The sequence below is a fragment of the Canis lupus genome, chromosome 12 (assembly GCF_003254725.2).
Source record: "Canis lupus dingo isolate Sandy chromosome 12, ASM325472v2, whole genome shotgun sequence".
Classification (NCBI taxonomy): Eukaryota; Metazoa; Chordata; class Mammalia; order Carnivora; family Canidae; genus Canis; species Canis lupus.
Window position 1 is genome coordinate 51,729,423 of NC_064254.1, and position 27,504 is coordinate 51,756,926.

The 27,504-nt window shown below is 34.6% G+C and overlaps 1 long non-coding RNA gene across 1 annotated transcript; it reads right to left on the minus strand.

Moving 5' to 3' along the window:
* Positions 1–11,335: 11,335 nt before the first annotated feature.
* On the minus strand, positions 11,336–24,708 carry LOC112658633 (uncharacterized). Its single transcript, XR_003135838.2, has 3 exons — positions 24,508–24,708; positions 19,501–19,589; positions 11,336–13,457 (listed from the first exon to the last, which is right to left on the minus strand). It is a non-coding gene; the product is annotated as an uncharacterized LOC112658633 (long non-coding RNA).
* Positions 24,709–27,504: the final 2,796 nt, after the last annotated feature.

A 27,504-nucleotide genomic window follows, 5' to 3' on the forward strand; every position in this document is an offset into this window, starting at 1 on the left:
AAAGGGAGAATAATACTTGGGTAGATTGGGTGAGATTAGAGAGGAAGAAGTCTTCACATTTCCACTAAATATAAATTTTGGAGTAGAATTAAAGTGACTTCCTTGAACTTGCTTGTGTTCAAATATTGTCAAATATATACTTATATCCTACTTACTCACATATGACACATAATACTAAACTCTACTATTGTGTGCTATATTAGCATGTCAACTAAATGTGATAAATTTTCCTTTAGGAGATTGGTAGATGATTTACACCCATAGATATAGTTAATGATAGGCTATGTATAACTCAAATAACCAATAATATTTCTATAATTAAATTATATTTCAAACTTTTGAGTGCTTTCTCTATAGTAGACACTGTGCTGAATTCTCAATATTTTGTGTAGGAATACTAGCCATAAGAAGAGGCTAAGAACAAGTTGATAAATATATCCTTATGAAGTTAGATTACTTGTGTAAACTTTCATATTATTAGTCAGCTTGCTGCTAGCCAACTAAGTTTATTTAGGAAAACAGAAAAAAGCACTTAGGTCAATAAAATTCAAAGATAATTCCACAATTCATTTATGTTACGATTCAATCATATCCCTTTAAAACTTTTTCTAATTGATAAAAAAACAGCACTTAATTTATTTCTTCTTGTAATCTTTGCCTTTAATTTTATGGACTTGGAATCAGAAAACTTTTGTTTTGACCTTGACATTAGCTCTTCTAAACTGGAAGCTTTGGCCTTTATCCTAAGTGTAGTCAATTTCTTAATCTACAAAATTGGGTTAATGATATTCGTCTACCGACTTTACAGAACTTTCATAGGAACTAAATGTTGCAACAAAAAAGAAACCCATTTCCTGAATTACGTTACACAAATGGAATTTATGTTATCAATCATGTGGTGATGTAATGAAATATTATATGATAGAAGATGAAAAGCCTAGATCCACATATTCTGTGAATAATTAGTAACTGGATATCTAAAAATTATCTGCAACCTTCATGGTAAATTAAATTACTAAAAATAGAGTCCTAATTTTTAGGTTTTAGAAAATAGGTTTTCATTTTGCACCAGAGTAAATTTAATTATTAAATTAATAGAACTTCTGCCCTCCTTCTAGATTCCCATTATGCTGGTTCATGAAGATATATGTAGTCGTCCAACACCTCTTTAGTTTTTATCTGAAGCACTTTGTGCCTTCATGTTACTTGTAAGGGGATAGAGTAAAGGAAGTGTTAAACATACAAAGTAATTGTTTACCTTTGCAAAATTTTAGTTAATTATTCAAAATAATGATTGAAATGATAAGTAGACTTTCCTTTTATGTTGCAAACAAATAGAAGGGTTTCACATTTAAAACTGGTTTTTATTTTAGGAAGAAAACTCTTATTACATACTTATCACTGTCATCTCCCTATTGAGCTCCCATTAATATTAAAGGGAGTTCAATTCAACACATTAACATCTCAGTGAGGATCTGTCTCATTATAATTATCACTGACCTTGTCAATTTTAAATTTTGGCTTGGGTCAAAATTAAATCTAAGCTATTAAGAACAAAGTAAAAGCAAAGTGAAAGGTAGAGCGTCCCTAACTGGGAGACCTAGGAATTAATATACTAACTGTAGAACTTGAATGTAAACATTGATTACATGTGTGTATGGATGCACATCTACACTCACTTGTACAATGTATGCCACTTTCAATGATCTTCTATTTAAATTGCTCTCGAGCTTATGTATCTTAATACCTTAGAGTTTTCAAAAATTAGAAATACAGTGGCACCTGGCTGGCTTAGTTGGTCAAGTGTCAGACACTTGGTTTCAGCTCAGGTCATGATCTAAGGGTCATGAGATCAAACCCCTATGGTAGAGCTCCTGGCTCAGCAGTAAGGCTTCTTCCCCTCTCTCTCCCTCTGTCCCTTTCCCAGCTCCTGCACTCTCTCTCTAAAATAAATAAATACATCTTAAAAGAAATAAATAAAAATTAGAGATACAAAGGTAATTCATGAAGATACTGATTCAGTGAGTATAAAGGAATCTCATGCTTATTTGTTTTTCAAAGTGTCACAGATAATTCTGAACCCCCAGGGCTGAGAATCTGGGTTCTATGTCACAGACGATTTAAGTACATCTATTTTAATATATGAATTAGAGCCCTAAATCCAGTTGCAGTTCCCATATACTTCTCTAATTGCACTCAGAACTGTCATTTTGGCAAGACACTGGGGACACGTATTTGCCATCAGCACACAAATCTTGCATTGACCTCAATGACATTTAATAAAGCTACAATTTTCGACCATTGCTCCTAGACCAGATAAATAACTTCTTATAGAAAAGCTGTTGCAAAGCTACTATTGAGATAGACAATTTAGCTGAATTCCAGGTTTTAGAAACAAATAGATTCAGTAATAAGTATTTTCCCCATTCCCCCTACATAATAAATGTGTACTGATTACATGTTTATATGTGTATGTAATTATTTGTTTGACTTCAGGGATCCTTATGTGGGGGATAAAAATCGTGAAGAGGAGGAGCAGCAGGGAAGGAAGAGAGTGGGATGGTGGGGGAGGGAGGGAGAGAGGGAGAAGAATAAAGAGGAGCAGTTTGGTCTAATGCGTTGTTTTTTATTGATTCCTTTTATTGTTTTCAACCTTACTGTTGCCAAGAACTCCATGGTAAGGCAGATAAAATGGAGCTACTCCTATTGAAGTGTGCATGGGGAAGTTTGGGTGGGATTGGAGTGTCCTGGGACTGGGTCTCTGAGAACCACCAAGAAGTCTCTTATTGACACTGAAGACTCTAGGAACCTACAGAAAATAACTGGGAAAAAAACAAAACAAAACAAAACAAAACCTTGTCTTCAGAAAAAAAGAGACCTGTTCTAAAATTTTGGTTTAATCATTTAATGATTACATAATTTAGGTCAATCTTCTTAAAAATTGCCTTGATTCAGTTTCCTTTTATTTAATAAAAGGTCATTTTAATGTCTGCCTTTACCATTTTTTGTAAATAGATTTAGTATATACAAAGTTCCTAGCATATGACAAATTTTAATAAATAGTAGCTATTATTATTATTGCCACTTCTAAGACATATACTATGTATTTTAAAATATGTCTTCTATGAATAAATAGTTTTAACTATTAGTGTCTGAGCATTGTCATCAGTTTTGTCCAAACATCATTTTTCTACTTTCTTATTCTTCAAAATATGTATGTAGGAGGGTAATTTTATAAACAACAATTCAAAAGCATTGTTCTTCATCAATCAGAAGCTCAGCTAAATCTCACCTGTCTGGAAGAGCTGACTCAGTTCCCAACAGTTCTAAATAGATAAGGTTTTACTTTGAGTATGTGTCTATAATTACCTGCATTTGTATGTCGAGGTATATCTTCCTATTAACATATGGTATAATGGCAATAACAGAAAGGAAAATTCACTTTATTAGATCTATTTCTTAATTTTTCTGAAGGGTATCAGCTAAACTAGATGGTGATATTTGCTGTAGGGTTTCAATGTAATATTTACTGTTCCCTTTGGAGTATAAAGACATAGCATTGGGAAAATATAGAAAAGTAGAAAAAAGAAAAATTATCTCAATCCTTCACGTTAATTTCTAGAGTTAAACTCTGGGTAGTTTTTAATGCCCCTAACAGATTATGGCAATTTGCTTTTTGGAAAGATTAAGTTGATTAATTAATACTCTTATCATCAATCTATGAAAGTGAATGTTCCCCTACCCCCAATTTGACTGAAAAAATAATTTGTTTTGTTTTAATTTTCAAAAGTCAGAGAACATTTATTCAGCTGTGCATAGGACTTTTAGATTTATTTTTTCTGTTCCTTATTTGTTCATGCCTTTTGACTGTAAATGTTAGCATTTTTTTAATGTGTGGATCATATTACAATTATCTGTTCTTGTGCCATATTTGATGCAACTATCTTATGTAATTATTCTATTTTTTTAAAAAAAAGATTTTATTTATTTACTCATGATAGACATAAAAAGAGAGAGGCAGAGACATAGGCAGAGAGAGAAGTAGGCTCCATGCAGGGAACTGGATGTGGGACTCAATCCCAGGACTCCAGGATCACGCCCTGGGCCGAAGGCAGGTGCTCAACTGCTGAGCCACCCAGGCGTCCCAAGTTATTCTATTTTAGTTTAACTCTTCCATTTCCCAGAACAGAAAGTCTTTATAACTAATGCTCCTAAACAACAAATAGTAAGGAAAGATATTTCCTTGCTATCTCTTAATATGTAACACATGTCCCTCTTCCATGGTTGCAGTATATCATGACTATATATAGGATTTTGCTTAGCTCTTTTCCTGCATTTGAAGGGAGTTATAGGTTTTCAGGAATAAAAGAGGAGCCACAGGAACGCCACCTAATTATAAGCACACCGATGCAGTGCTTATAATTAGAAACAGGAATACAGATACTATTTTGTCTTGATATAATTAAAGAGTTTATGGAATTTTGGTAAACAAAATTCTAAATAAGGCAATCTTATGTTTCTTTTCCCCAAGGCAAATAATGGTTTACAAGTGCTGTTTCACTCTCACAAATAATGTGCTTTGGGTGACAAGTTTATGGTTATACAATTGTAATGCATTTAGAATTACTGAAAAAAAAAGCAAACTAAGTAATATTGGTTAAGACACAGTGAAAGATAGACCTAAGTAAGTGGACTCACCCAAGAGACCTAAAACTATAAAACCTCCTTCTCATCCTTCACTCTTAGAAGTTTGGATATCAATAGGCATAGATTGTCCTGGTAAAGTTTCCTATGTGCTATCCAGAGGAATCAAACCTTAGGAATATGCTAATGCAGTACAGAGGAAATCAAGCAATTACTTCTTTGTTATACTGAGGTTTCTTGCAGGGGAGTACAATCTGCAAGGAGCAATTGAAGAAGCAAGGTGTGCTGCAGGATCATTAAGCTTAGTAATGAATTTAAGCCTGCAAAGATAATTCTTATTCTATTTAAGTGTTTTCTTTTTGAACTCTGAAAAACCTCATTGTGATATACAACTTAACTATTCCTCTCATTTATGAAACAATGTCACAGTTAGTATTTAAAGAAATTTGTATATGCTGTACAGCCAAGTGTGGGTCTGAAGGAATAGGAACATTTTATTAAGGGAGACCCATTCTACTCAGCAACCAGTGTTATAGGAAGCACCAGACCAGACCAACCAAGAAATTTTATCTGTTGTAACTTTATAGTGTATCTTTATGTGTGATAAAGCAAATCCCTAGACATTCAACTGTCACATTTGAATTATTATAAAACAACAACAACAACAAATGAGGGCCATTTAGAGTAATATGAATTTCCCATTTGAAACAATGACAACGACAATAAAAAACAGGGACACCACTATAGGAATCACCAAACATAAGGCAACAAAGGCTAGTGATTTCTGACAGATGGGGAACAAATATGATAGCCTTATGATTGACTTAGCATATGGTATTAAGAGGCTTTTAGTCTCTGGCATAGGAAAAGGGAATTCAGGCAAAACCCAGTGGATTCTCTGAGTGAGGAGTTAGAATTCAGAGTCTAGGGAGACTAAGGTGGCTAAGAGTTCATAGAATAAAATACCAGGTAGGAAAGAACTATACAGCAAGACAACTCTTAAGGTCTTCAAAGGATTTTCTTAGAGTATTTAAGTACTGATCAGAACTTATGTGACCTGGGGCCAGGGAAGGAACAAAAAAATGATGAGAAGAAACAGTGCCTAGAATTCACACAGAACTAGAAAATGTGCCTGTTCTCATCAACCACATGGCAAAAGTTCAGATTCACAGGGCATTGGGTACAAAAACAGAACCGTCTTGCCTTAGTAGTGGAGAATAATTAACCCATAACTGAGAATACCTCTGGTCTTTCACAGCAAATCTTAAAAGCAAGATCAAATCTTAAAAGCAAAGGATCAAACTGGATTCTTACTGAATACAAAGGTATCCAGCATTAAACAGTTAAAATTTACAATGTCTGTCATACAATCAAAATTTGACAGACATGTAGAGAAGGAGGAAATGTATATGATAATGGGAAAATTAACCAATTAATCAACACTAATGCAGAACTTACGCTCCTATTGGAAGTAGTAGATAAAGGGCATTAAAATGACATTTTAACTGTTCTGTGTATTCCAATTTAAGTAGACAATTGGGTAATAAAATCTCCAAATTGAATACTCAAAGATAAAACTATAACATATCAGATAAAAATATACTAGACAGGGTTAACAGCTAACTAGATATTATAGAAGAAAAGAATTGAAGACAAAACAATAGAAACTAAAAATAAAATACAGAGGGAAAGGAATTGATTTTAAAAAGAGCAGATGAGGGGATCCCTGGGTGGTTCAGTGGTTTGGTGCCTGCCTTTGGCCCAGGGCGCGATCCTGGGTTCCCGGGATCGAGTCCTGCATTGGGCTCCCTGCATGGAGCCTGCTTCTCCCTCCTCCTGTGTCTCTGCCTCTCTCTCTCTCTCTGTCTATCATAAATAATGAACAAATAAATCTTAAAAAAAAGAGCAGATCATCAGTAAATTATGACACAACTGTAAACAATCTAGTATATGTGTAACTGTGATAACTGAAGGACAAGAAATAAAGGAATAGAAGATAATATATAAAGAAATAATGACATGAAAATATTCATATTTAATGAAAACTATAAACAAACATGTCTAAGGTATTCAGCTAACACAGAGCCTAAAGAAAAATATGGTATAGTATGGTATGGTATGGTATGGTATGGTATGGTATGGTATGGTATGGTACTTGAACAAAAATAGACATATATATCAGTGGAACAGAAGAGAGAACCCAGAAATAAGCCCACATTTACAGTTATAACAAAGGAGGCAAGCATGTACAATAGGGAAAAATACAGTCTTTTTAATAATAGTATTGGGAAAACTGCAAAGGTGCACACAAAATAATGAAACTGGATCACTTTCTACCCAATACACAAAAATAAACTCAAAATGGATTAAAAATATAAATGTGAAATCTGAAACCACAGGAATTCTAGAAGAGAACACAATCAGTAATCTCTCAGACAATGGCCTTAGCAACGTATTTATGTATATGTCTCCTTAGGCAAGAGAAAACAAAAGCAAAAATAAAGTATTGAACCTAAACTAAAATAAAAAGCTTTTGCCCAACAAAGGAAACCATTAACAAAGCAAAAAGGTAACCAACTTAGTGGGAGAAGATATTTGAAAATGATATATCTGATAAGGGGTTAATACCCAAAATATATGCAGAACTTGTACAGCTCAACACCAAGAAAACAAATAATCTAATTAAAAATGGACAGACGTCCCTAATAGGAATTTTTATAAAGAAAACATACAGATGGCCAAGACACTAAAAAGATGCTCAACATCACTCATCATCAGGGTAATGCCAATTAAAACCACAAAATATCACCTTATACATGTTAGAATGGTTAATAACAAAAAGAAAGAAATCAGTGTTGGCAAGGATGTGGAGAAAAGGGAACCCTCGTACTGTTGATAGGAATATAAATTAGTGCAATTACTATGGAAAAAACCATGAAGGTTTCTCAAAAAGTTAAAATTAGAAATACATATGATCCAGTATTTCCACTACTGGGTAATCACCCAAAGAAAACAAAAGTATTATTTCAAAAAGATATCTGCACCCCAAAGTATATTGCAGCATTATTTATAATAGCCAATATATTGAATCAATCCAAGTGTCCATTGATAGATGAATGGATAAAGAAAATACAGTATATATACACAATGGAATATTACACAACCATAAAAAATGAGATCTTGACGTTTGTGACAACATGGGTGGACCTAGAGGGTATTATGCTAAATGAAATAAATCAGACAGAGAACCTATGTGGAACCAGAAAAACAAAACAAACAAAAACAGAAACAGACTTACAAATACAGAGAACTAATGGCTGCCAGAGTGGAAGAATGGTGAAATAGGTGAAGGGAATTAAATTTCTAGTTGTAAAATAAATAAGTCATGGAAATGAAAAGCATAGCATAGGAAGTATAGTAAATAATATCATAATAATGTTCTATGGGGACAGATGGTGACCACACTTAGCACGGTAAGCACTGAGTAATGTATGAGATTGTCAAATTGCTATATTGCACATCTGAAACTAATATAACATTGTATGTCAACTATACTTCAATAGTAAATATTTTAAAATATTGGTGAATTATTATACCATACACCTGAAACTAGTATGACACTGAATGTTAATTATACTGCTATAAAAATACAGTTTACATTCTACACATTTTACTGTATAAAAAATCTCCATTACCAACTCCATGTTGACTCATAGTTTTAGATTGCCATAAGTTGTGAATTCTGAGAGTTAAAAATAATGATTATTATCAGATTTCTTTAGAAATTTTGAAACATTTAAAAGATGCTTAGAAATTTTTTCGCCCAAAGCTTAGAAAGTGTTTAAATAAAATATCTAAGATGCAGCCACTAAAAATACAAATAAATAAAATTAAATGTCACAAAGTCATATCACAATTGAATCGCTTAACAGAGTCATAAGGAGAAAAATCTTAGAAGTAGCCAGAGGGAAAGGGTCATATTACATATAGGGAAATGGAGTTGACAAATTTCTTACAGAAAATTATATAATTAAGACAACAAGTAAAACTACATTTAAAATACCAGAAGAAAAAATTCTATTTCCCAAGAACTTTATACCCATTAAAAATATCTTTCAATAATGAAGATAAAATAAAGACTTGTTCAGACATAAAACAACTGGAAGAATTCATCACCTATAGATTCATACTATTAAAAAAAAAAAGCTTATGGTAGTCCTTAAGGCAAAAAGACAATTATAGCAGAGAGAAATATGGATCTATACAAAGGAATATCAAGAATTGAGGATTTTAACTATGTGGGTAAATATCTGTGAGGTTTTAGCTTACTGTTTATATCTCTTTTAAAAATAATCAATAGCTAAACAATAAAAAAAATTTAGTGTAGAATTTATAATGTGTAAAAGCAAAAGGTTTAGAAAGCCTTTTGGAGAAGAAATGGAAGCATATTATCTTAAGGTTCTTATAGTATAGGTCAGGTGGTATAATCCTTTGAAGATAACTGTATTAAGTTAAATATGTGTGTCATAAATCCCGTTGCAACCAATAAAATAATAAAATAACTCAGATAATAAGCCAAAAAAGTGAACAAAATTGATTCATCAAAACTCAATTAATTTAAAAAGAAGTCTGAGAAAAAAAGGGAATAAGAATCAGATAAGACAAATAAATTTATAGAAAAAGGATTAATATAAACTTAAATATTCAACAATAACATTAAATATAAATAGTCTAAATATCCCAATTAAAAAACAAAATTTGTCTATAAAAAAGCAAGACAAGGCAATGTGTTAACCACAAGAAGTACATTTCAAATATGAAAATACAAAGAAAGTAAGAAGACGATATAAAGCTTACACCATGTTAGTCTTATTAAAAGAAAGCTAGAATGGCTATTGTTTTTTTTTTTTTTAAGATTTTATTTATTTATTCATGAGAGACACAGAGAGAGAGGCAGAGACACAGGCAGAGGGAGAAGCAGGCTCCATGCAGGGAGCCAGACATGGGACTTGATCCCTGGTCTCCAGGATCAGGCCCTGGGCTGAAGGTGGCAGTAAACCGGTGAGCCACCTGGGCTGCCCTAGAATGGCTATGTTAATGTTAGTCAGGAAATATGTTACTTTTAGGGCAGAGAAAGTTACTAGGAATAAAGATGCTCTTTTCATAATGATAAAGGCAACAATTCCGCAAGAAAATATAACAATTGGAAGCATTTCATTCCTTGTATCAGAGCTCTAGAATACATAAAGCAAAGACAGGCCAAACTGCAAGGAGAAACTAATAAATCCACATTGTTGTTAGAGATTTCATACTTCCATCTCTTAATAATTGAAAATAACTTTTAATTATTGGTAGAATTAGAGTATCTAATATAGAAGATTTAGCAAGACTCTCAACCAAGTTGATCCCACTGGCATTATAGAAAAATACATAGTTTATGTTCTATAAATTTTACTGTAAAAAAATCTCCATTTCCAATTCCAATATGTATTACTGTTCAAAAAGTCTCAATAAACTAGGAATCAAAGAGAGTGTCTTGACCTGATGTAAGCCATCTACAAAAAACTTACTTACATTATACTTACTGGTAAATCACTGAATGATTTCCTTCTAAAATCAGGAAAAAACTAAGGGTGTCTCCTTTTACCACTTCTATTCAACATTATACTGGCGGCTTTAATTGACATAATTTGGCAAAAAATAAAATAAAATAAAGGACATCAATAGTGGAAAGGAAGAATTAAATCTGTCTTAATTTGCAGATGACACAAAGTCTAATTATAAATCTAAAGAAATCTGCAAACAAAAATAAGGAAAGAAATCAGCAAAAAATGAAGATAAATATATGAATTAAACAAGGTTAAAGAACTGAAATTTTCAGTAGCTTCAAAGAGTATGAAATACTGAAAAAAGTTTTTTCTTAGTCAGAAACCTCAGGATTATTAAGTTGTAAATTGTTTCCAAATGATCTATAGACTTAAGATAATTTCAATCAAAATTCCAACACATATTTTTTATGAAAATTGACTATCTGATTCTAAAATTCATATGGATAAATAAAAGTCCTAGAATAAGCAAACTAATTTTGAAAGAGAACAAAGCTAGTAGATTAACATCGCCTAACTTCAAGGCTTATTATAAAACTGCAGGAGTCAAGAGAGTGTTGTATTAATTTGAGGGTAGAGAAATAGATAAATGAAAAAGAATAAAGAATCCAGAAACAGAGCTGCATACATGTCTTTTCAACAAATGCTGCTGAAATATTTAGATGTCCAGTGCAAAAGTATGAACTTAAATATACAATCTCATGCCATGCACAACACCAAAATGGGATAACTTACCTTAATATAAAACATAAAACTAGTGGAATATAGAAGAAACATTTTTTGATCCTGAGTCAGGCTAAGTTTTTTTGATATAGCACCAAAATAACAATCCATAAAATAAAATAATTAAGTCGACTTCATCAAAATTAAATACTTCTCTTTAAAACACAAATAGAATGAAAAGATATGCTATAGAATTGGGGAAAATATTTGCAAAGTATGGATGTAATAAAAAGTCTTGTATCTAGAATATATAACTGACTCAAAATAATTTTTAAGGAAACAACAATAAACATACAAATATTGGAACAGAAAGTTTATCAAGAAGATACATGAATGATCAATAAACATAAAAAGATACTCGATATAATTAATCATTTCATTAAGTAAATTAAATTAAAACCATAATGATATACCATTAGGAATAAAATAAGAAAGACTGACCATACTAACTTTGGATGAGGATGTGAAAGAACTGGAACTCTCATTCAATACTAGTAAGAATGTAAAAGTGGTACAACCACCTTGAAAAACAGTTTGGCAGTTTCCTTAAAAAGTTAAATATCCATCTACTATATGATCCAGCCTTTCTACTCTTAGGTGTTTATCCAAGAGATCAGAAACACAGATGGTGTTTGGAAACAATCCAAATTCTGTCAACAACTTAATAATGAATAAACAAATTGCGATCATATAGAAATATTCCTTTTGTTATATTGTGTTAATGTGGTAACTACAGACTTATATTGGAACTGGGCCTATTCTTATTAAATTTGATATTAATGTGGATTGTATCCCTTTTAAAATAAAATATAGGGTTAATCATCCTCAATATATCATTTTGTAATTTCATCAAGTCTTGTGTTTTAAAGTCCTTTTAGGTATATTGTGATTTCTGGATTTCTGGATGGGCAAGTACCCTAGATAAAAGGATAGACTTTACGACCAGCCACCCTGGGTTCATTATAACTCTGGCATTATCCAGCTGTGAGGCCTTAGGCCATTTACTTAACCTCTTTACCTTCAGTTTTCTCAGCTGTAAAATGATTAAAGTAATAGTAATATTTCTTAAATTTAGTGTGAGAATTAAATATGTCAAAGCTTATGAAGAGCTTTTACAAGTGCCTGACCCATAACAAGCAATATATAAATGTTTGTTATTATTCTTATTGTTATTCTGATAACAATACTCCATTTTTCCATTTAGGCATAACTTTCCCTTTCCACCTTCAGTCCATATGTGGTAAGGACGATGTTCTTTCCCTTTTTCCAGGAAAGTTACTTAGACCTAATAAGGAAGAACATCCCATTCCTATGGCCAAAGTGATTTGAATAGGGATAGAAAGAGGACCCAATCAGAGGTACTTAAATACAATGAAACTTTTGCAACCTTGGGATAAAGAGATGAGCCTAATAATTGTATCCACATAAGTCTGTCGGTGTACTGCCCACAGCTTATGGTGGCATTTATATTTTTCAAATGTAAAGTAAAACTAAGGAGAATAAGCAATAGAGACTTTATGTGGCCAGAAAAGCCTAAATCATTTACTATCTGTCCAGCATGACAAAATATGTGCTGTGCCCTGATGACTACTGTGTCATTTCCTATGCTCCCCTATTTCATATGGAGTTGATTTTATCATATTTAATTATTATCTTTCTACCATGTATGTTGGATGGGATGGGATGCCTGCAGACACTATGTGGCATGATGTTGAAATCTCTGGCATTTGGAGTTGTACACAGGAATGGAGTAAGACTTTTGTCTTGGTTAAGGAGTCAGCAAATGCTTTTTAGAGATGTGAACAGTTTTGGCATATTTATGGGACGTGTGTGTGTGTGTGTGTTTCTACAGATACGTACATAAGAATGTGTGTGCATGTACATTTGTATGTATGAGAGAAACAATAAAAATATGGAAGCTACAAATAACTTCTGTTTGTGTCAAATACCATTCAGTCTTCTCTTTTTTGTTCTTTAGTAGGTTTCTCTTCTAGGGTCAAGTCTATCCCCATTCTTATCTCATGTGTTCCCAAGGGAGTTGACCTTATCCTTGGTTACTCGGGCATAAACGATCAAAGCATTTCATATACTGATTTGATAGGGGTAGGCAGATTACTCATGTGCTTCTTTAACCAATGAAATTAAATGAGACTTTTTCTGGAGGTTCTAGAAAGGAGAACTTCACTCTCTGTTCATTAAATTTCAACCTAAAAGAACAATAGCAACAAGAGCTACACAGCTCATTTTGCGACTGCTTAAGACCTAAAAAGAATACTCAAATGGAGTAAGTGGAAGAGAGGGAGAGAGAGAAACGAGTTCCTTGTGACATCAGTTAAGCCCTGGATCAAGTCAGCTGAAGTCAAATAACCTTGGGTTCTTCAGTCACTTGAGCCAATAAATCCATTTCAATATTAAAAGCCAGTTCAGTTGCAGTTTTGAGATATGCAGCATCTTTACTCCCCGATGAACACAGTGAAGGTTTTTCTGCTCAAAGCACATAAAAGTAAACACATGAATACATACATAGATAAACAAATACATAAATAAAACCAATCAGCACTCCTCCCTTTACAGGATCCAACCTAATTTGTACTCCTCATTAATTAGGGCACTCAAAATCATATTTTTCCACAGTTCTAAACTCCGTGAGTTATTTCCAATTTTCCAATTGACCTGATTACATCAGGTACAGTCATTATTAGAATGAGTTATCCACAGTAAGTGCTGAGGAGCTCTTACAGCCAAAAGGATGTTTGAAGTCTGGTCTACAGCCAAGAAATCTACTCTAAAGAAGCTTTCCCAATTTTTTGTCAAATTGCCTTGGAGAGAAATGTTTAGAGCAATCACTAATAATGCAGAATTGTTTCACTGAATGATGGCTTACAACTAATGAAAACTTTGTAAAAATAAACAAACAAACTCCCATGATTATCTGGCCTCTCAGAAACATCCAGAGAATGGATATGGTCTTGAATTACTGTGTCGATAGGCTAGGGAGACTTTACTTATTAAAATAATCCCTCAAGCACAGGTAGAGAAATGATAACCTGGCATGATGACCCTGAGAAAACTTAGCTTTGCATAATGTTGAAATTTCTGTGACAATCTTATCATATGGGGCAGTATTTCAATTCACCATGCATGTGGCTTTTCATTAGCCAATGCAAATTTAGGAGTAAATACCACTGACATTTAGTATTGTCCACCATTGGCAGCCCTTTGATCTATGCCATCCAGTTTTAGTTAACGTGATAGCTATCTTTCTGTTCTATATATACTTAGGTATTAAGGGGAACTTTTGCTCAAGAAATATGGTCACCAGGGTTTGACAATCCTATTCTCCTTTGCTCTTAAGAAGTTAAGGGTAAGGGGGTGCCAGGCTGTCTCAATCAGGGGAGTGGGCAGCTCTTGATCGCAAGGTAATGAGTTTGAGCCCCACATGAGGTCTAGAGATTATTTAAATAAATACAAATTAAAAAAAATAAATCTAGGGTTAAAGTGAAAAAGTTTTATTCAAATTAACTAAAGGACTAAATGGGTAGTTTGTGAAATGCCAGTGGTCTAGCTATATCCACTCGAATCCTCTCCACCATGGGTAACAGCATGTTGGTAGCTGGAGCCATCGAGGTAGCTCCTCATGACGGGTTGTCCCCTACTAGGTGGGCACTCTCAGACAGCAGCCATTGAAGGAAAGGTCAGGACACACCATAAGGCTGAGAGCCACTGCCCACCTCTGGAACTGTCTACCTTCTAGCTTATTGCAGTATGAGTTTAATGAAACATTCTCATTGTTTAGGCCACTTTTAGCTGGGCATTCTATTTCTTATAGCCAAAACCATTCTAACTGAACAAGGGTTTTTGATTCCTCAAAGATGGTAACAGGGAGGGATCCCTGGGTGGCACAGCGGTTTAGTGCCTGCCTTTGGCCCAGGGCGGATCCTGGAGACCCGGGATTGAATCCTACGTCAGGCTCCCGGTGCATGGACCCTGCTTCTCCCTCCGTCTATGTCTCTGCCTCTCTCTCTCTCTCTCTCTGTGTGACTATCATAAAAAAAAAAAAAAAAAAGATGCTAACAGGGAGAGACCTGGACACACGTTGATCAGAATTATAGTGTTGGAAAACAGGCTTAGGAGAAGCAAAAAGGAGCGTGAGGGGGACGCCTGGGTGGCTCAGCAGTTGAGCATCTGCCTTTGGCTCAGGTCGTGATCGCAGGGCCCAGGATCAAGTCCCATATCGGGCTCCATGTGAGGAACCTGCTTCTCCCTCTGCCTATGTCTCTGCCTCTCTCTGTATCTCTCATGCATAAATAAATAAAATCCTTAAAAAAAAAAAAAAGAGCATGAGGACTATGGGAAGGCTGATCACAGGAGGTGGATCATATCAAAACAGCTCAACTGTTAGAAGTCACTCACTGATGCCTTCTAATTAATTGTATTCCCAGTTTAACAGTAGTCTTGATCTCTCCCAAAACCAGAATATATAAAAAATTATGCCTAACGTGGAACATCTTTTAAATGCAGTTTCAAGATCCTAATTCTTAGTTCTCATACCATTTCTGATATGCATTAAAGTCTGGTAAACTCCTTAACACAACCTGAGCTCCATAAAAATAACATGATTACAACAAAGAGCAAGCTCTCACATAGAGCATTGAGAAAAACAAAAATAAAATAGACAACATATATGCAAATGTGTTCTACCTTACATAAAGTACATATAAAGTATCCTCTTACTTTGAAGGAAGAAAATGTAGAAGAACTTATTATGAATTGTTTTTTTGACTTCTAAGAATTTGAGAGTATTTCTAATTGCTTCTTAGTATCTGTTGATCTCTTTCCATTTGAGGGAATTATAAAAAACTATTATTCTATTTATCGTAGCTATATAGCATCTGTGTTTGATATTATTCTCATTTAATTTTTGCAAATAAACTCAGAGATTCTCCCATCAGTGCATATTTGCAAATATTAAAAATAAATATAAAATAAATAATAAATAATGCACATCATTTTTATTGCTTTCAACCTCTGTCTCATTTGTTTCTCAGATCAGTGACCTACAGGCTCCCAAGAAGTCTTTCTGCAGGGCACACATTACATTAAGCATAATGCAGAAGGCACGATGGAAAAACATTTCCTGTGGTCCTTTAAATGAGTGCATATGATTATAAAATGTATTTATTCATATAAATGTTAAAATATTACAATGCAATCTTTATTGATATTTAAATGAAATTGATTCAGTGAAAGTGAAAATTAGAAGTAGTCCTTCATAAAAATGATAAACTCAATGAGAGAAGAAATTCATGTGAATTTGAAAATAATAAATGAATTGTACCAAGTCTGAATTTCAAAAATCCTAATAATGAATTAAAAATAATGAGCTAACATTTGTGGACTACTCACTTGATGCTTGTTGACTTTTAAAATCATTTTACAAATGTCATATCCAAATAATTTATATGTTTACATGTTAAATTCAATTATAAAATTTTAGCAAGAAATTTTTTTTTTTTTTTTTTTTTTTTTTTTTTTTAATTTATGATAGTCACAGAGAGAGAGAGAGAGGCAGAGACATAGGCAGAGGGAGAAGCAGGCTCCATGCACCGGGAGCCCGATGTGGGATTCGATCCCGGGTCTCCAGGATCGCGCCCTGGGCCAAAGGCAGGCGCCAAACCGCTGCGCCACCCAGGGATCCCAGCAAGAAATTATTTACCATTAAATGGGAAAAGCAAGTACTTTGTATGGATATGACTACCTAGAGTTCAAAATAATTGTTTAAGTTCTGTTCCTGAGTCTACTCAGCTAAATCTACCTGAAGTCATTTGAGGGATAATTAAGTTAGTTGCCAGTCCAAACATATGAGCTTAATCACTAATTTTGGAAGAAAAAGAAGGAAGTTTAGAAGTGACTTAAATCCATATAGAAATGGCTGATAAAAAATTTATTTTTTTTTTCTTTTTTTTTTTTTTTTAACTTTTATTTATTTACTTATGATAGTCACAGAGAGAGAGAGAGAGAGGCACAGAGACACAGGCAGAGGGAGAAGCAGGCTCCATGCATCGGGAGCCTGATATGGGATTCGATCCCGGGTCTCCAGGATCGCGCCCTGGGCCAAAGGCAGGCGCCAAACCGCTGCGCCACCCAGGGATCCCTGATAAAAAATTTAATGTAAAATTAACATGTATATTATTTATTTATTTAAAATATTTTTTTAAATTTATTTATTAGAGACACACAGAGAGAGAGGCAGAGACACAGGCAGAAGGAGAAGCAGCCTCCATACAGGGAACCCAATGTGGGACTCGATCCTGGGTCTCCAGGATCACTCCCTGGGATGAAGGTGGCACTAAACCGCTAAGCCACCTGGGCTGCCCAACATGTATATTTTTAAATTAAAAAGTTGCATTAATGCATCATTAATGTCTTAATAGATGCCAAATATATTCAGACTTTCTATGAATTTGTATTGCTCTATTTTTATAGCATGGTTATCATCCTTCCTTAAGACAGCCTTTGAAACAATATCTTATGTAAGCAAGTCCAATAAAAAAGACAGAATGGCTCACAGGGATCCAGAAATATTCACTTCAACATCCACCACCAGTAAACTGTGAATCATTCTTACCTCCCCTCACCCAGGGATTATGCAGAACCCTAAGTAAGGAGTGCTTGTAGCATATTTACTTTGATTTCTTCCATTGTCTTTACAAAGGTATTGGTATCAACATTAAGGTGCCTCTGACTCATTTATACAGTTTTATAATAAAGGGAACAAGTTATAAAAAACTGGGAGAGTAGTTATATCTTGCCAAATTTTATATATTTTTGTGTAAAAATATTTGTAAGCATTTGCCACATTATAAAATTGTTGGTATAATAGAATATTAGTCTCCGTAACTGCTTATATACACTATTGTTATTACCTGTGGTTTTACATATATCTTTATACATAGATAGATGGCAAAGCATTTGGGGATATTAGATAAGGAAGTTATTCCTCACTACAGTATCTTGAGAAGTTTTTTTTTTTTTCAAGTTTAAATCCTCAATCTGATTATATTTTTTTCTTCCTCAATCCGATTATATTTTTTCTTTTTATTTTTTTTATTTTAGCAGCTCATCTAATTTTCCACGAATTATCTTGTCTCCCTTTCTTTATTCTGCTAATGTTACCTCCTTTTTTGAGAGAATGGAGGTTACCAGGCTCGGATTTACCTTAAATCTCATCTCTCTACATTCTAACATTCATACTTATAGTAGCTTTTGTTTTTCTTTGAACAGTTTCAAAAGTAGATTTGCTTTGTTTCTATTATTTTCTTTGATTAAGTTTCGTTTGTTTGTTTATTTTTTACCCATCGTACAATGACATTTTCTCTCAGGTCATCAATTTTGTCACTTCTAACTTGATGCTTATACTCTGCCTACACATATATTTAAGGTTTTTCATTCTAAATATAATACTAATTTCTCAAAAAATCAGCTCGTCATCCATATTTCTTTTCATTGCCTAAGCATAAAAACCTGAACTTCCTTATCATTGTTCTATAAAAAGCTTAATGGATCATCAGTCTTCTCCAAAAATCTTCCTGGAAATCCCAAGGTAGTGTTAACATGTTCCACTAACCTGTCCTGGCTCATATTTGCATTCACAGCCTCCTATCTGGTTGTAGACTTACGTTCTGCTTATCCTTTTTTACAGTGTGATATCTCCACCATCTTAATTTGGATTTACTCAGGCTGTAGTTGCCTCCCCTATATTTCTTTGGCTTATATGTAGGCAAAAAATTATTTTCTCCAATTTACATAGTGAAAACAAAATCTAGGCTACACAAGAGTTAACAAAACCTACCTGAAAGCTGAAAGATTTTAAAAATTTAATGACACTATAAATACATTTATAATTAAGCACTAAAAGTGCTACTTTTCTATTCTGAAAGTGCAAGCCCTTTATAGGGCTCCACTAATAGGTGCTTCTATGTCCAGCTCCTAGCGTGCCTACCTCTGATCAGATCAGTTCTCTACCTGCTCTCATTTTATGACTATACTTTAAGCTCATGAACCTGCTCTTGGAAGTGACTTGTTTACCTGAAAATGGAAGCAATTTTCAGCATGCTTCTACTCAGAATCTAGTTACCATCTAAGTTCTTATCTCTGTCAGAACCAGTAAGTAGGGCCAGAGCCTTATTACTTATGTCTCTCAAGATATACCTCTTCATACAAGTATCTGCTTTTTCCTGAGGAAACTCCAGCCATTACCCTGAGGTGTTACTTTGCTTCAATCAGTCAATACAATAAATAAGAGAAAGCCAATATATCACTGTCCTCCACAAAGATCTAAGGGATTCAGTCTCAAATACCACTACACATAGGACATCAAAGATCAGTATGTTTCCATTTTTTTAACAGTTTCTCCTCCCACTCAAAGATAAAGTTTTGGCTGCCTGCTGGGGATATGGCTCTTGTGAAAAAGTGTTTGAATACATCATTCATGCAGTCATGTAAAAAATATTTATGAAGTACTTACTTGTTGTGAGAACGTTTGCTAGCTCTTGAAATGTAACAGCAACACAATCAATGAAGATAACAACTTCCTGTGGAGTTCATATTCTGATGCTAGGAGGCAGACAATAAACATACATAATTTTTTAGCTTTTCAGAAGGTATTAAGTGATATGGGGAAGAAGGTGGAGGGAATGGAGCCAAGTAAGGCACTAAGGAGCATTTGAAAAAGATACATGTTAAAGAAGATCGTCAGGCTCTATTTGAGAAAGTAGTTTTTGAAGAGGATTTGAAAGAGCTGAGGGAGTTAACATAGTGAATACTTGGAGACAGAGCACTGTAAAACATAGATACAGCAGTCCCCCTTATCCATAAAGGACATGTTCCAAGAACTCAGTGAATGACTGAAGCCACGATAGTACTGAGCCTCATGTATACTGTTTTTTCCTATACATGCTATGATAAAGTTTAACTTATAAACTAGTCACAGTAAGAGATTAACAACAATAACTACTAATAAAATAGAAGTTATAACAATATTCTGTAATAAAAGTTATATCTTTCTCAAAATATCTTACTATATTCTACTCATCCTTCTTCTTGTGATGCTGTAAGGTGATAAAATGCCTTGTAATGAGATGAAATGAGGTGAATGACATAGGCATTGTTTCATAGCGTTAGGCTACTATTGATCTTCTGACAATAAGTCAGAGGAGGACCATCTGCCTGAACCGCAGTTGACCCCAGGTAACTGAAACCTCAGATAAAGGAAAACTACTGTTCAGGCAATGCAAACACCCTAAAGTGAGAGCATGCCTGATGTGTCTGGAAAATAAAAAGGAGTTGAAATTAACTCTAACGACAAACAAGAGGGAGTGCACAAGGAAATAAATTCAATGATGTAATGGAAAACACCTATATGGGGTTCATAAGCTATTTTAAGAACTTAGATTTCTATTCTGAGTGAAATAGTTGAATTTTGTGAAGAGGGTTGGCATAACCTGGCATACATTTTTCATGAATAACTCTGATTGTTTTTGAGATTACACTCTAGCAGAAGAAGGGTAGAGGCATCCGGAGGAGCTAGGAAGACATTGCAGTAATCTGAGCCAGAAATTACAAAACCCGGGGCCAGAATAGCAGCAGTGAATGACTATTTCCAAGGCTAGGACAAATTACATGTGAGTTATGAGAGAAAGAATCCATGGTGAGCCAGAGTGAGAGTGAGAAAGAGCAACCAGGAAGCATGATTATCATCAATAGAGGTGGGAAAAGCTGGAGACAGTGAAGTTGAATGGAGTTTAGTTTGGGACATGAAAAATGTGAAATATCTATTTTACAATAGGGTAAGAGCCCAGAAAGTTGGATGGAGAAATGAAGTTGAAGCTTGGAAAAGAGGTCTGGAGAGACATATCTGGACACTAAATTTCATAATGCTGGACAAGACCATCAAGGGATAAGAGGGACAAGAAAGTAGATGAAAAAGAGATTTGAAAGAAATAGGTGACTGAGGAGAGACAAGGGATATAGGAATAAAATCAGAAAAGAGAATGATATCCTCAAGTTAAGAGAAGAAAGTTTATCAGGGACTAGGGAATGATAAACTGTGCCAATGCTGTTGAGAAGTCAAATAATTTGTGTAATGACAAATTAGTATCAGGTTTAGAGGCACAGAGGTCACTGTTGACTTTGACAAGAGCAGTTTTGATGGAGTAGCAGAAATATTCTAAGAAAAAATGAGAGGATGAGAGATGCAACAAGTACTGTGGCTACAATGTGAGGCAAAGAAATAATCGCAAATATATATTTATATTTTTTCTTATAAACAAAATAATTTTAAAGACTGTCAACTCCATAGACAAATTTATAAAATAAATGTTTTACTAAGGACAATTTGTTTTTCAGGGTTGCAAGTCTGTCCTTAATGAAAAAACTTTTTTTATATTACTATATAGTACAATTTGTCCTTGAAATCATAGGCCCAAAGTCCCTTACCTTCATCTATCTTATACTGGACGTTAACCAACTAGGATTTAAATAAAGACTTGAAACATTAAGAAAAATTCCTGGATTTTCAATAAAGTAACAAATAGGACAATGATACATAGGACAATGCACGTTCTAAGGCTTATCAATTGATAAACACACATTTTAGTTATTTTGAATATCATACTTTAAAATAAAAGTTGTTTTTGTCCTTATTCTAAAAAATATTTGCATCATATTTTTATAAATAAAGACTTATTTATTTTGTTTCTGGGTAATTGTGGAGTAAGAAAATTAGTTTATCTTGAAGGTAAATTAAGACTTATTTTTTGTAAGGTACTAAAACTTTTTGAAATTTTAAAGCTATGAATTTTTATAGAAGGTCATTTTCATTAAAAAGTGTAGGATTTATGTCCTGTCATTACATGGAAAATTTTTTGGGATTTTGTGTCATCAGTTGACAACCAAGTCTACTTTTTTTATTCCCTAGTACCTAATTTCTGGAAATAGTATCAGTATGTTAGGCTGTGGATTCCCACAGATTCAAGGCTTAGATTATGGTTTGGAGGAGAAAACACCTAAGGCAGCAAAGCCAGACAGGTAAACAGAACCAAGAGCTGAGCTAGAGCCAAGTCCAAAAAGGAAAGAGGATAATTCAAGAATTCTGCAAACTAAAGGGACCAGAAGCTGATATTAAAACTAGAGTAAACATTAGGACTCCAGATAGTTTGTTGATGAGTGGTTGACTGTAGTCAGAAAAGAAAGTGAAGAAAGGTGATGTAGAAAATTGTTTCCAGTTCATGTTAATGTATCAGCAAAGACATTTATGTAGGTAGACAAATTTATGTAGGCACTAGATGAGATTTATGTAGATTACAAGAATTCATTTTAGATCTTTCATTCAAAAACGAGTTATTCTCCGTATTGTAAGCTTTGCGCTGAACATTGGATACAATGTGAAAAAGGTAGACCTAAATTATATGATAAATATTTACTGAGTATCTACTATGTGTCAGAGGTAAATGATGAATAAAGTCTCTGACATTAAGGAGTTTATACTCTATTGAGAAAATAGAGTTGCAAAACTCATTTCAGTAAGTGGACATACAAATGAGAATGAAACAGAACAAAATAAATGTCAAACAACAATACATTTTAGCTACATAGAGAAACCAGTGGATATATAAATGCTTCATTTCAAGAATGCGACAAGAAGAAAAGGCTAAAGAGGCCAAATCAAAATGTTCTTTAGTAGGGACATTTTTCCATAGAAGAGAATGGTTAGCTAATCATTGTTAAAGTGTATATGAAAAAAAGGAAAGTCTAAAAACCCTTAGAATTCCTTATTCTAGTTCTCTATGCAATTTGTTAGGTGAGGATCTAACTTCTAAGTATAAGACTGCCCAAAGAATCTCATTGACCATCAAAATAAAGGGCTCTAAATAACTACTTTCAGAGACAGGCAAATATACAAAAAACTGCTGAAGCAATTATACAATTAGCTAAAGATAATTGCAAAAACAGACATAAACACATACACAAACAAAAGCCCTGCAGGCAAAACACAAAATAACTTCCCACAGCTAAAACATTTCTGAATTAATTACACAACCATCCCAGCCTTTCTAAAGAGTTGGTCATTTTTCACTCACAATATAATCCCCGCCATGGGATTCTTCAAAAACAATCATGAGATTTCTCAAATATAAAACAGTGGTCAACTATAATTAGTCATGTGATTCTTCAAAGATCCAGGAATTCTTCAGACATAAAGCACTGACAAGAAACCGTTTGTAAAGCCCTGGCTCCCCATGGAGACCCCCCCCCCCCCAATATCAAACCACTTCTGTAGACTCTCACTCTGAAGTTTGTTTACCTCCTGACCAAAACCATAATTCAAATCCTGAGTTTGGACTGATCCCAAATTCAACAGAACAAACATCCTTAAGAAAGCTACAAAACTTTAATAAACAAGGACTCTGAAAATGAGCTCCGTTTGCTGAGTAGCAGCAAAACTTCACTAATTGATCACAGCATCAAAAAAAAAAAAAAAAAAAAAAAAAGAAAATTGGAGAGACACAAATCATCGTAACATCAAATTTGTTGGGTCTTTTTAAAACTTCAATTCAGTCATGGCACTAGCTTTACTTGAATGGGTCCCCATGAGGCAAGCAAACATTTGTGAAATACTTCCAATAATTCAAAAATATTTTTTGACAAATTATTATTTGTACATTTCAATGTTTATTTCCAGCCTGCTGCAAAATGAGAGCATCATGCAGGTCTGTTTCAAAATTTCTTCTCCAAAAAGATGTTCTTTTGGGGACAAGGGAATAGTTAGATAATAATAGTTAGGTGAAAGATAAGGAAAAACAAATAAGGTAAAAGGTCATGGTCAGCTGAGAGTCAGCTGGATGGGTGAGTTGTTAACTTCTTATTTGGTCATAATGTCATTTAGCTCCATCAGAAAATAAAATATTTTATCAGAAATGCCAATCTCTTCCAAGAAAGAGGTTTGAAAAGTAGATTCTATTAAAAAGTTATAGGAGACATGAAGTTTCTGGTCATTTTTTGTTCACGGTGGTAAGTATAGAAGTCTTTTATTTATTGCCTATTCATTGCACTGTGTACTTCGTGTTGGGTACTATGTTAGGAAATGAGGATGTATTTGGGGAATGGGAAGATCGGTGGTGGTGCAAGCAGGGGTGAAAGATGTCACATAAAGCAGTTGAAAAGATCCTTTTAAATCCTAGTGGAGTAGGTCTTAAAAAGCTTCAGAGGAGGACAATGCAGTTAGTGGAAAAGTATGACAAAAGCCCACTGAGATGAAAAAGAAGGTGGTAGGAACTGGAAGCCAGAATGCCAGTCTGGCTAGAAAACAGAGTTTAGGCTAAATGTACAAATTGCCAGGGTCCAGATGACCCAGCACTGCCAGACCAGGAAATTGACTTTTTCTAAAAGTAATAGAAAGCCTTAGAGTTTTGAGCAAAAGCATGGAATAACCTGATTTTATTTTCTAATTTATTGATTGATCATATAACTTTACCTTGAGTTTGGTCTATTCTTTGATCATAGTCTGGTACCTCCTTCTTTTGTGTTCCTTTGAAAACAAACAAAAACCCTGATCAAACCCCTCACTTTCAGATTCTAAAGTCTAGGCCAGTTTAAATCTTTGTTCTCAGATTTGTAGCCTGCATCTTCTCCCTTGATTTGAGAGTGGGCTGGAACCAGCTCCCTGAAGGCACAGAGTCAGTTGGGGGCGAGGGGAGTGGTTCAGTGGTTGTGGGACAAACTCCAGACCTTTCTTTCCACGGTCTATTTTGCTTCGCCTATCAGTAGTTTTTGCTGCTTCACTGGTCACCAGGAACTGGGCCTCGATGCCCTCTTCAGGGCAGAACTTCCAGTGCTGGCATTTTCAGAGGTATTGTGAACCCTTCAAAGGGCTCTAGAGGAGTTTGTCCATGGCTATGTCCAGACACATGAGGAATCCACTTTCATCCTGCCCCTCAGACTCCTAAACTCCCACTTACAGTTGTATTCCCTTAAGCTGAACAAGCATCTTTGGGTAGGATACAGACCAACTTGGCTCTATGATGCTGGGAACATACTTTTTCTCTTTCCACACCAAAGTCACTGTAATTCCTATTAGGCCAACAACTCTTGGCTCGAAATATCTGGTAGCAGGAGGCTGATGAAGGAACTAATGTTGGTCAGGACGGTCCTGGTAGTTCACCATAAGCACCTAATTAGTCAGACTCGGTTTAGGGGTACTCTTTTTGGATTTTGGTGCCTGCTTTTTGTTTATTATTTAGTTTGTGGCCTCTGGCCCAAGGCCATTATGCTTTTTCTAAGGTAACAGTAAATGTTCCTGTTAAACATTCTGTTACCATAGAAAGTTCATTTTGTTCGCTGTGTGGAGAATGGCTTTGAAAGTATAAGAGTAAGAATATGGAATGGCCAATGCAGAAATCCAGGGGAGGATGATGGCAACTTTGCCTTGGATAGCAATACCCAATCAGTCGATAGTTATTAATGAACATCTATTGTATGCCATTTTTTTAAAGCCCTTACAATTTGCAAATGGACAGTACAGATTGAAGCCTTGCTCTCTAGGAGTTTGCATTCTAGTTGGGGCAAATGGACAATAAAGCAAAATAATAATAATGATGATGATAATAATTCTCATAAGAATAATTCCTATGAAGAATATAAAATGTGACAGTGGATTAGAAAGAAGTGGATAGGGCGGCCCCGGTGGCTCAGCAGTTTAGCGCCACCATAGGCCCAAGGTGTGATCCTGGAGACCCGGGATCGAGTCCCACGTCAGGCTCTCTGTGTGGCCTCCTTCTCCCTCTGCCTGTGTCTCTGCCTCTCTCTCTCTCTCTCTCTCTCTCTGTGTTTGTCATGAATAAATAAATAAAATCTTTTAAAAAAATAGAAGGAAGTGGATAGATTTGAGATCTACCCTGGAGACCTAATTTTGGTATTTGTTGGCATATTGGTTTGGATGATAATAATCAAAGATGACTCCTAGATTTGGGATCGGATCGTGCCTATAGTGTGGATGGTCATGTCATTTACTGAGAAAGGAAAGTTATCAGTGAAACATAAACTTTCAGGGAAATTAAGGGTTCAGTATGGGATGTATTAAGTGTGAGATCCGTGAGACATCCAAATGAAAATCTTAAAGAGGAATTTAGAATAAAGTTATATACTCAAAGGAGAGTGTTCATCCTATAGATGGTATTTAATGCTATGAAATAAATGTGATCTCACAGAGCCAAACTGGAGAGAAAGAAGAGAATTTTAATGTTAACAGAAGCACCGTGTTCACATGAAAGTCTGTCAATACGACTGAGTTGACAGAGATATCTATCTTTCCTTTTTCCTTAAAGATCGTGTTTGACTTTTACTTGTTAAATTTACTTTGGATACCATTTCCTTCAGAAAGCTTGTTCTTATTACTTACCTTAGGAAAGCTGGATGAAGAGAACCATACTCATCAGGATTTTAGAAGATAAACTTAGGGAAGGGAAATTGGGCAAGCTAGCTTATGGCTATGGAGCTTTAAGCAGAATGGGAACTTAAGTGATTCAGTGGTGAGCTAGAGCTGAAAAGATGTTATGAGACGTTGGAATAAAGCTTCCCTTGGCCCCATCACAAGGAGCCATGTGCAAGGCCTTGGGTAGGAAACATGCTATTGGGAGGATTGACTTGGTTAGGCGAACAGAAAAAAAAGAACATGCTCAAATATAACAGGGCTGAAATTAGATAGTGTTTTCTCATACATGTTTTCCTTGTTGGATTATTTCTGGACATATTTCTACCATCTCTATGCCTATTTACACATATAAACCAATTGATATTTTTGTGTCTTCCATAGAAAATCAAGAGCCTAACAAGATTTAAGAATAGAAAGAAACAGAAAGATGTGAGTGGTATCAGATAAGGAGTCTAAACCCAGAGAATCCAACTATGCACAAGTGTTATGTGTGCAATGGAAGGAGGGTTCCAAGGATCTCTAGATATCCAGTGTGTATTACTGGGATGCCTTTGACAGCAAGAAGGAAATCAAAAGGGGTCACTATATGAGAGTGAAGGAATATAAAACCGTTACTTGCTTTGAGACTAAAAAGAAAACACTCCAAAATCTGAGCTAAATTTCAAAAATCTTCTATTTAAAAATATCTCTTGAAAAGAGTAATATTTATGCATAATGCTCATTTTTATGGCTTCAGAAATGCATGGCTGGGTACAGTTGAGCTGTGCCTAATCAGACACTGTCTAAGACTGGAAAGAGAGCAAATGTGCCCTGATACAATCAACTGCTTACTGAGCGTCTGTTCCATTGGTTTGGATGAATGAATTGAATCAATTATTTTCATTCCATCACCAAATACTTAGAGTACGTATCTTAAACAGCACAGTTGGGACCACTGGTTGGTCAGTTAAGCAAACAAGTTAGTTAACACAGGGGATTTTTACAAAGAAAGATGATGCAATCTTAATGTATTTTTCTAGTTCTCTCACCCACATCTAATTC